The following is an 8,492-nucleotide window of genomic DNA, read 5'->3' as shown; positions in this document are numbered from 1 at the left end:
AAGCAAACACATTCTACATGTAGCGGGAGGAGCTAAGAAGCAGTCTTACAGATAGCTTTCCAGAGGGCTGCTCCTCACCATATTTTTAAATGCTGGCTAGCTTCCAGTAGGCATTATGTGGTCAATTCTTTTGACAAATTACTTGTGTTTATACCCTGTTAGAGAATTAGCAAGTGGGCAATCGACAATTGCCAATGCATTGCCACGCCCTTATCATTCTTAAAAGTTTTGTCTGATACCCATCTTGAAAAGTTACCATAAGTTTCCTCCGAAAAAATAAAGGTGAGGTGTGATAGGCCTGTCATTGCTACTGGCACTGCCCCAGCTTAAGAGAACCAATGAGTTGAGGGGTAATAGGGAAAGTAAATATTATGCTCCGAATGCCTTCGTTTATGAGGCCTTTCCAAACATCTTTTAAAATTGTATTCCTTGAAAAAACGCTGCACTCAACAGCAGAATGTGTTTCTCAAATCTTGGAAAAGGGCTCTCCAGGGCCCCTTTAAAAGTAATTATCAAAGAGACTATGTGCTAGAACTCTTCCAGGAAGGCAAGTTCAAGTTTGAAATGTTCGTAAGAAGTTTAGAGAGTTTCTATGATCTGAAGAATGGCCCATCGTATGCTGATGTGTGATCCTTAGTCACACGCAAGTTTGGAAGGTGAATTTAATAGTGTGTTTTAGAAGGAGCATCCCCAAAAACACAAACTCCTTGGTACGCCTTTTGGTTTCTATTGTACATTAGGTTGACAGCCTGCCCTAACCGAGTCCCCTGTTTTTATAACTCCCTGTCTCTACCACCAGATCACTGTACAGAACTTAGAAGTTCTCAAGTAACTTTCCTTTAATATCTCACCATAATGTGTGTAATGCCATTTCTAGAGTAGTTAGTGTTCTCAATATTCCATTTAGTGGAAAATTTGAACATATTTATCAAGTTTTCAAGAACTGCACTGGGACACCATATAGCCCTATTTTCTATGCGTGCGTGGTGTTTCCTATCTGCACTCGGCCACTGTGATGTTTATACAAAACTTTTAAGGAGAGAAAATTGCATTGCAATTGGATATGTAATCAAAACCACATTTGCAGCAAGTCTAGTGTACCTGTTGTCGAATTGCCTCATTGCACTAACATTTTTTTTTCTTGTGCTACAAGCTCATGAAACAAACTCCTAAACTATCCAGTTTCATGCAATGGTTCAAAGCATTTTCTAGAGCACTAGCAAATTACTGTAAGAATGTAAACCCACATACCCTGTGGCCCCTGTTACTTTTTATTGCACTACTCTGATTTTTCTGTGCTTTGTTTTATCTGCTGCTATGCTACATTATGTAAGAGAATTCATGCCCTTCAGATTGAATAAGTGAAATACCGTATTTACTTGCGTATTGGACACGCTCGCATAATGAACGCACCCCCAACTTTCGTCTCAAAATTTCAATTTTTTTTCTCCCACGCAATAAACGCACCCTAAACTTGCTGCCGTGACGTAGGAGAGACACAGTACGATTCGGCATCCGATGTGGCATTTGGTGGGTACGATTGTATCGGACGCCGAATTGTACTTGTCTCCTACTTTTATTGCGGTAGCAATCATATGGACACTCCAGGTGCATTTTTGAAGTCGGCGCCAATGATCGCGGCTCTATCCCTCGTTCGAGGGAAGAAAGCGGGTAGGAAACGCGCCGTATTTCGTCGTGTGCATGGCGCCGCTGGGAGGGAGGCGGCACGGCACGGCAACTGCACATTGCACGGCTGCGCGTGCCCTATCTTGAAAACGATCTGCGTCGGAGGCTGAGTCTAGGTGCGACGGCAGCTTATACTTTTGTGCGTACTCCGTTATCGCCGCTCAGTTTGCGTTGAAGCGATACACGGCATGAAGGTCACTTCGCTCGCTGTTGCTGCAGCGCTTCCTCACACCAGCATTTCGACTGTGAGTGTCCGCGGTCATCGAGTGTGATTGGTTCATGTTTGCCTGTGCGCGCTGACACCATGCTGGTTAAATTACTTTGGAAGTTAATACAGGCGATAGAACTACTATCCTTACTTTGTATAGCTCTCTGCGCATTTGCTATCGCAATCGGTGGTTCGCCTTTCAGACGAAACTGCGGCTTTCTTTAGAGGGTGGCCACGGAAAAACAAGTTCAAAATTTTACACTGCATAATAAACCCACCCCCCCCCCAACTTTGCGCATATTTTCAAGGAAAAAAAGTGCATTCATTATGCGAGTAAATACGGTATTGTAATAGGGGTACCCCATTTTCCATGCCTAAATGTGGGTTGGGAATCTCGGTCAAATTGCGAACAGCTCGAACCATTGCATTGAACATTCATGGCACAAACAGATGCTGGCCATAGAGAGAACACGGCCCCCGTGTAGGGGAAATAGCATTGTTTTATGTTTTTTCACCTTGGATGCCATCTGTTTTGTTTTTTGACATGCTTTTTCCCACCCAGTTTAAACCGACAATAAATGTAATGCAGACCAAAATAGTGTTGTTGAAGGGGTTATATGTTCTGCCTTCCCATGAAACCTTGTTCACTGACATAGTAGTTGGCTGTATGCCTGTTGCAGCTAAATGAAGTCAATAATAGTCAGTGAACAAGGCTTCCGTGTAGAAGCCGAAACATCCTTTCGACAAGCAAGTCGAAGCAAGTGTCAAACTTTGCGATGTCTTACGTGGTTGCCTTCTGTGCCATGATGTTATGAGAGGAAGAAAGCTAAACGAAACCTGGCTGTAGAAAACTAGTATAAATTAGGTATTTAGTGCACTCTGGGGTTTGCCAGTATATTTATGGGATTTTAGAGTCCGGCACCTTTACGTAAAGGGACAGACAACTGCTCAGAACATGAATTGAGAAAACCGCTTGTGGAAAAATGACCTGTCCTACTGGTTAAAATAAGCCATGTTGTTCTCATTAAATGTGCATTTATATTTTTAATCCTTCCCCAAAAGTTGCGAAAAATGACCCGTGGCGCTCCACATGGCAGAAACATGAAGATGCATAAGTGGCCCGAAGAGGAGGGAAAACTAGAACTTTGTATTGATTCATGGCAAATAAGGAACAGCACAGTGAAAACGTAGACGAAGGGAGACTTCACACACCACAAGTGCTGACTTTCAACTGGAAAACTTATTGAATGAACGAGTTTATGAACACTTGAACTGTGCATGCACTCGTGGTTAGATCAGGTGATACAAACAATAATGAATTTAAAAAATAAAAGCCATCACACTGCGTGGTCTAAAACGGAAATTTCTCTTTCTTGGAAGACTATCGTAGGCTGACTAATGCAACCTGGTCCTGCTTTCTGTATTCTATAGGCCTCGCAAGTTTCATGTGTCAATTGGTCTGTGTGGCGAAAAAGAATCTCGGTCCGAGAGAATTCTGCAGTGCACCCGAATTGCCAAATGCGAGGCGCAAACAGTGCATTTTGGTGCTCCGCGAGGCGCACGTTTACGCACCGCTCTGATTTCAGGGCGAACACACCTGTGGCCTAGTGTTTACACACTCGGCCACAGGTGAGGGGTATGCTGTATGCGGTGAGTGGCGCAAGGCACACGCACATTAGTGTGCCTTACAGGGCAGACATTTTGTTTTGCATTGGCGCCTTTCTCCCTCCACACATTTTGTAACTGCTGCGCAGATGCTACCCACTTTCTTTCTGGCTGGACAAAAAAATCTATGCCATGGCACGATCCCCCCCCCCCCCCCCGATCCCTTTTTTTTTTGTTTCAACCTGTGCGAACGCTAGTGGCCATAGCATGCCTCAATTCTTGCACGAACTTTCCACAAGACAGCATGCTATTGGTGTCTTGTGGAAAGGTTGTGCGAAAAGTAGTTTGGAGAGTAAAGATGCGGCACCAAGAAGCAAGCCGTTAGCCATACATCCACTAGCGTTCGCACAGGTTGAAGGGGGGGGGGATCGTGGCATGCCATAGACTTGTTTTGTTCTTTTCAGCCAGAAAGAAAGTAGGTAGCATCTGCCCTGTAAGGCACACTAACATGTGTGTACCTTGCACCACTGCAATCGTGTACAGCATCCCCCTCACCTGTGGCCGAGTGTTCGTGGGACAATCAGGGCGGTGTGTAAACGTGGGCCTCAGGGAGCACCAAAATGCACTGTTTGCGCCTCGCATTTCGCAATGCATTGCCATGACTGCGGGTGCACTGCAGAATTCTCTCGGACCGAGATTCTTTTTCGCCACACAAACCAATTGACGCATGAAATTTGCGAGGCCTATAAAATACAGAAAGCAGGACCAGGTTGCATTAGTCTGCCTGCAATAGTCTTCCAAGAAGAAATTTCCTTTTTAGACCACACAAATCGACAGCGGAGCAGCGCGATGGTTTTTATTTTTGTTAATTCATTATTGTTTAGTATCACCTGATCTTACCACGAGTGCATGTCATCAATTGTTCACTGCCTTCCAGATACATGCGCAGTTCAACTGTTCATAAACTCGTTCATTCAATAAACTTACCAGTAGAAAGTCCGCACTTGTGGTGTGTCTACGTCCACTACGCTTTCAGGACACTGTTTCTTATTTACCATGAATAAGAGGCCTATCACATGGCTTTCTATTATTGTATGGGGTTTATGGTATTCTTATTAGTATTGAAAGGCAGTCCATATTTTTCTGTTATTTCTTTTTTTGCCTTACAATATGCAGATAACCCTTCGTTTGTAGTGAAAGTGGCACTGCCTTTGTTTTTGATGAGTTGGCTTGGTAAGTCTATTGACAGAATAATGATAACGGGGCCCAGGCAGCCATGATGTAGGTGTGTAATTGGGGGAAAAATGCTGTACAAATGTAAGAAGGTGTGTACGACAATGCAAACTCATTGTACCAGCTTTATATTTTCAAAAGTGGTTGAAAAGGCCAAAATGTAGGCAGTTAACTGCAGTTGCACTCACTCCTGTGAAAGCAGAATGATAGGCTGCTTTCACAATTTGCGAAGCTGCAGGTGCAAACATTACTGAGGGTTAGCTTTTGGTTACCACAAAACTAGGTCTTTAAAAATTGGTTGTCCGTCCCTTTAACGCAAAATGTGAAGGTCTGAAAATATCATGTCGGTATGCCTTTAAGCTGTTTTGTGCCACACATACGCAGATCTGACTTTCCTGCACTTTAATGTCACATCCCCTAATTATGCATTGGGAATTTGCATGGAAATAGAATTGGTGCGCTTACAAATGATAGTGAAAGCTTGGAGAGGTAGTTACTATGAAACATAGTTACTGTGCTAAGGGTTATGAAATACAAACATGAAATGCACAGAACAGACAAGACCTGATGCACTTCGTGTTTATGTTTCTTCCAGTAACGCTTAGGTGTTGTGGAGCACATTTACAATTAAAGGGCATTGCGTCACAAACCTCTTCCAGGAAAAATGTTTTGCTTTGCACTCAGCTAAAAATTTACTTCACTTGGCAATAAATTATATTCTGGTGGTATGGGGTAAAATTTCCAACTTGAAAACATTGCCACATACAATGCTCATTTCCAAATCTCTGGCAATTGTCTTTTTCAGCGCAAGCACCTCCTGCAAATAGGAGGGAAGCCGCTGCGCGAGGTGGCATCGAATGCCATGAAGGCTGTAATGGCGCACCCCGTCCAAGTGCTTTATAGCTTTCATAGCAGGAAGGGGAAGAGGGCATTCATCAATTTGAAGTTATGCCGGATAGTCACAGGTAAAGCTTCCTTAGTCATCCTTTTGCATTGTTGAAGTATTTTGTATACAGCCGAACTCCTCTACAGCGAAATGGCTTGCATAACAAGAGATTGTCCTTGCCAAAATCCTGTCTTTCATATGAATTGTCAACTTCTACAACGAAGACATTTAGGCGTCCCTGTTGGCTGATTTCGTTTTTTACTATGAAAGCCACGTAGTCAGCCACCACTGCCCTTGCAGAAATTGCGAAAGTGTGCTCTGCACTAGCACCAAGGCAGCTTAGGTGAATTGCTTGACGAGCATGCCGATGAATTGCATCATATCAAGCAGCTTACACGTTTAGCATCAGCGGGTGAGACAGTTGAATATGTCTCGGTTAGTAAAGACATGGTGTGATCATCACTGATGACGTTAACGCTATGTTAGGGTGGAAAAACAGGAATGTCAACGAAGGCAACAGGGATGACGATCCTGTAAATGGATTCAGAATTTTCATGGTGGGGAATATTATCCACAGCCATACTTTGCGTATCCTGCATTTCACCGCTCAGCATGCTGTGAACCTCGATCGAATAACTTTGGCTGCGGTTGCAAATTCTGTCAGATCAACTGTGGTAAAGACTTAGCAACTTATTTCACTAAGTCTTTTGAGTTCATGTTAAGGTTTTCTTTTGTTGAATGTGTTTGCCTGCTGTATTGTTGGTGATCTTCATGGTGCATGTTGTATGGACTAATTGTGGTCTTTGTATGGTTGTGTGCAGATGTCATCTGTGCGAAAGGGGGGGCGGGCGACCTGACAGAAGCACTAGACTTCATTAAGAGGTGCTTGCCAGGGTCTGTGGACAGCGGTGGGGGCAGGAAGAGGCGTTTCGCAGAAACGTTTGCAGCAGAGCAGCCCGATGATCCCTCCCTTCGGGGCAGGAATCATTGCCTGCCCACTGCTGCCCTCTCCCTGCCCCACCCTTGCCCTCAGGTCCCTGGCAAGTCCACCGTCGGCCCCTCCTGTCCGGCTGCTGCTGCCCCTGCTCCTTCCCCTGCTGCAGCCCCTGCCGCCCCTGCCCCTCCTCCTGCTGTTGCCCCTGGAGCTGAGCACCCCTACTGATGCCTGCATCAGTTCAAGAATTGTATTGTGAATAGTACTGTAAATAGTATACAAAATAAATTATATTTTCGTTTACGCTTTGCGTGTGTCTGCAGGAAGTTTCCTTCCCGCACTTATTTCCGTCACGTTTCCTTCGCTACTAATTGTATAGGCAGTAAGCTAGCATACAAGCAACAGAATGGCCGAGTACAGGTTATGCTTGAAACACATTTTATTTATTTATTTATTTATTGATACCCCAAATGCCCCTGATATGGGGTATTACATGAGGGGTGGGTTACATTTGTACGAGTTCTTCGATGAATGACTTGAAGTGGCACGGGTCGGAGTGGTGCGCAGCGTCGGTGGGCAAATGATTCCAGTCATTCGCTGTTCGAATGAAAAATGAGTTGAGGTGCGCAGTAGTGCGCGCAGGTGGTGGGTATACAGCTTTAGAGTGACTGTTGCGGAGCGAAAGGCGATGAGCAGGTACCATAATCGAGTGAGCAAGAGACGAGTGATAAAACTTGTGGTAGAGGGACAGGCACGCTATTTTTCTGCGTGACACAAGACTGGGAAGATTAGCCGTATGTTTTAGATCAGTGACGCTATAATAGTATGAATAATCTGAGAAGACAAATCTAATAGCACGCTTTTGAATAGACTCAAGATATTTCTGTAGGTTAATCTGGTACGGGTCCCAAACTGCGCATGCGTATTCCAGCTTGGGACGAATGAACGTTTGGTACGTTAGCAATTTTACGTGAGGAGGGGTAAAGTTAAGGTTAAGCAGGACATAGCCAAGGACACGGTTAGCTTCATTTGTTATGCTTCCTATATGATTTGAACAGCTGAGGTCATTAGTCACTGTGATACCAAGGTACTTATACGATGAAGCTAAAGATAATTCGGAGCCAAAAATGACGTACCTATGTGCTTGGTAGGAAGCTCGGCGGTGGAATGAGATCTGCGATGTCTTCTTGATATTTAAACACATTAGCCAAGTTCTACACCAGTTTTCAACAGTTAGTAAATCGTTTTGAAGGGAAATGTTATCATGGAAGCTATGGATAGGACGGTAAAGGACACAATCGTCTGCGAAAAGTCGAATACAGGAGGAGATGTTTGTCGGTAGGTCATTGATGAAGATTTAAAAAAAAGTAATGGTCCGAGGACGGTGTCTTGAGGAACTCCGGATATAACAGGAGCTAATGAGGAAGTATGCCCATTAATACAGACAAACTGTGGCCTGTTTTGTAGGAAGTCACACAGCCAGTCGAAGACAAAGGGGTTTAGATTTACGTGTGAGACCTTAAGGAATAGTCGTTTGTGTGGTACGTTGTCAAAGGCTTTCTCGAAGTCGAGGAACAGGGCGTCTATGGGAATATTGCGATCAATGCTTGAGCTGATGTCATAAGTAAATAATGCAAGCTGGGTCTCACAAGATAAACCTTTTCGGAAACCATGTTGCTGTGGGTGAAAGAAGTCAACAGAGATTAGAAACTTGGTTACATGCGAATAAATGACGTGCTCCATTAATTTTGAGGCCACACACGTTAATGAAATCGGTCGATAGCTATTATGTGATGACGATGTACCTTTCTTTGGGACTGGGATGATCCTGCCCACCTTCCAGTCCTGTGGCACCACTCCTAATGACAGGGACTGTTGGAAAATGTGAGACAGGATGACACTTGTACTACGCTTGGTATTTTTTAACACCTTGGAGTTAA

Source organism: Dermacentor silvarum, chromosome 6 (genome assembly GCF_013339745.2).
Source record: "Dermacentor silvarum isolate Dsil-2018 chromosome 6, BIME_Dsil_1.4, whole genome shotgun sequence".
Lineage (NCBI taxonomy): Eukaryota > Metazoa > Arthropoda > Arachnida > Ixodida > Ixodidae > Dermacentor > Dermacentor silvarum.
Note: the sequence above shows the minus strand (reverse complement) of the source record.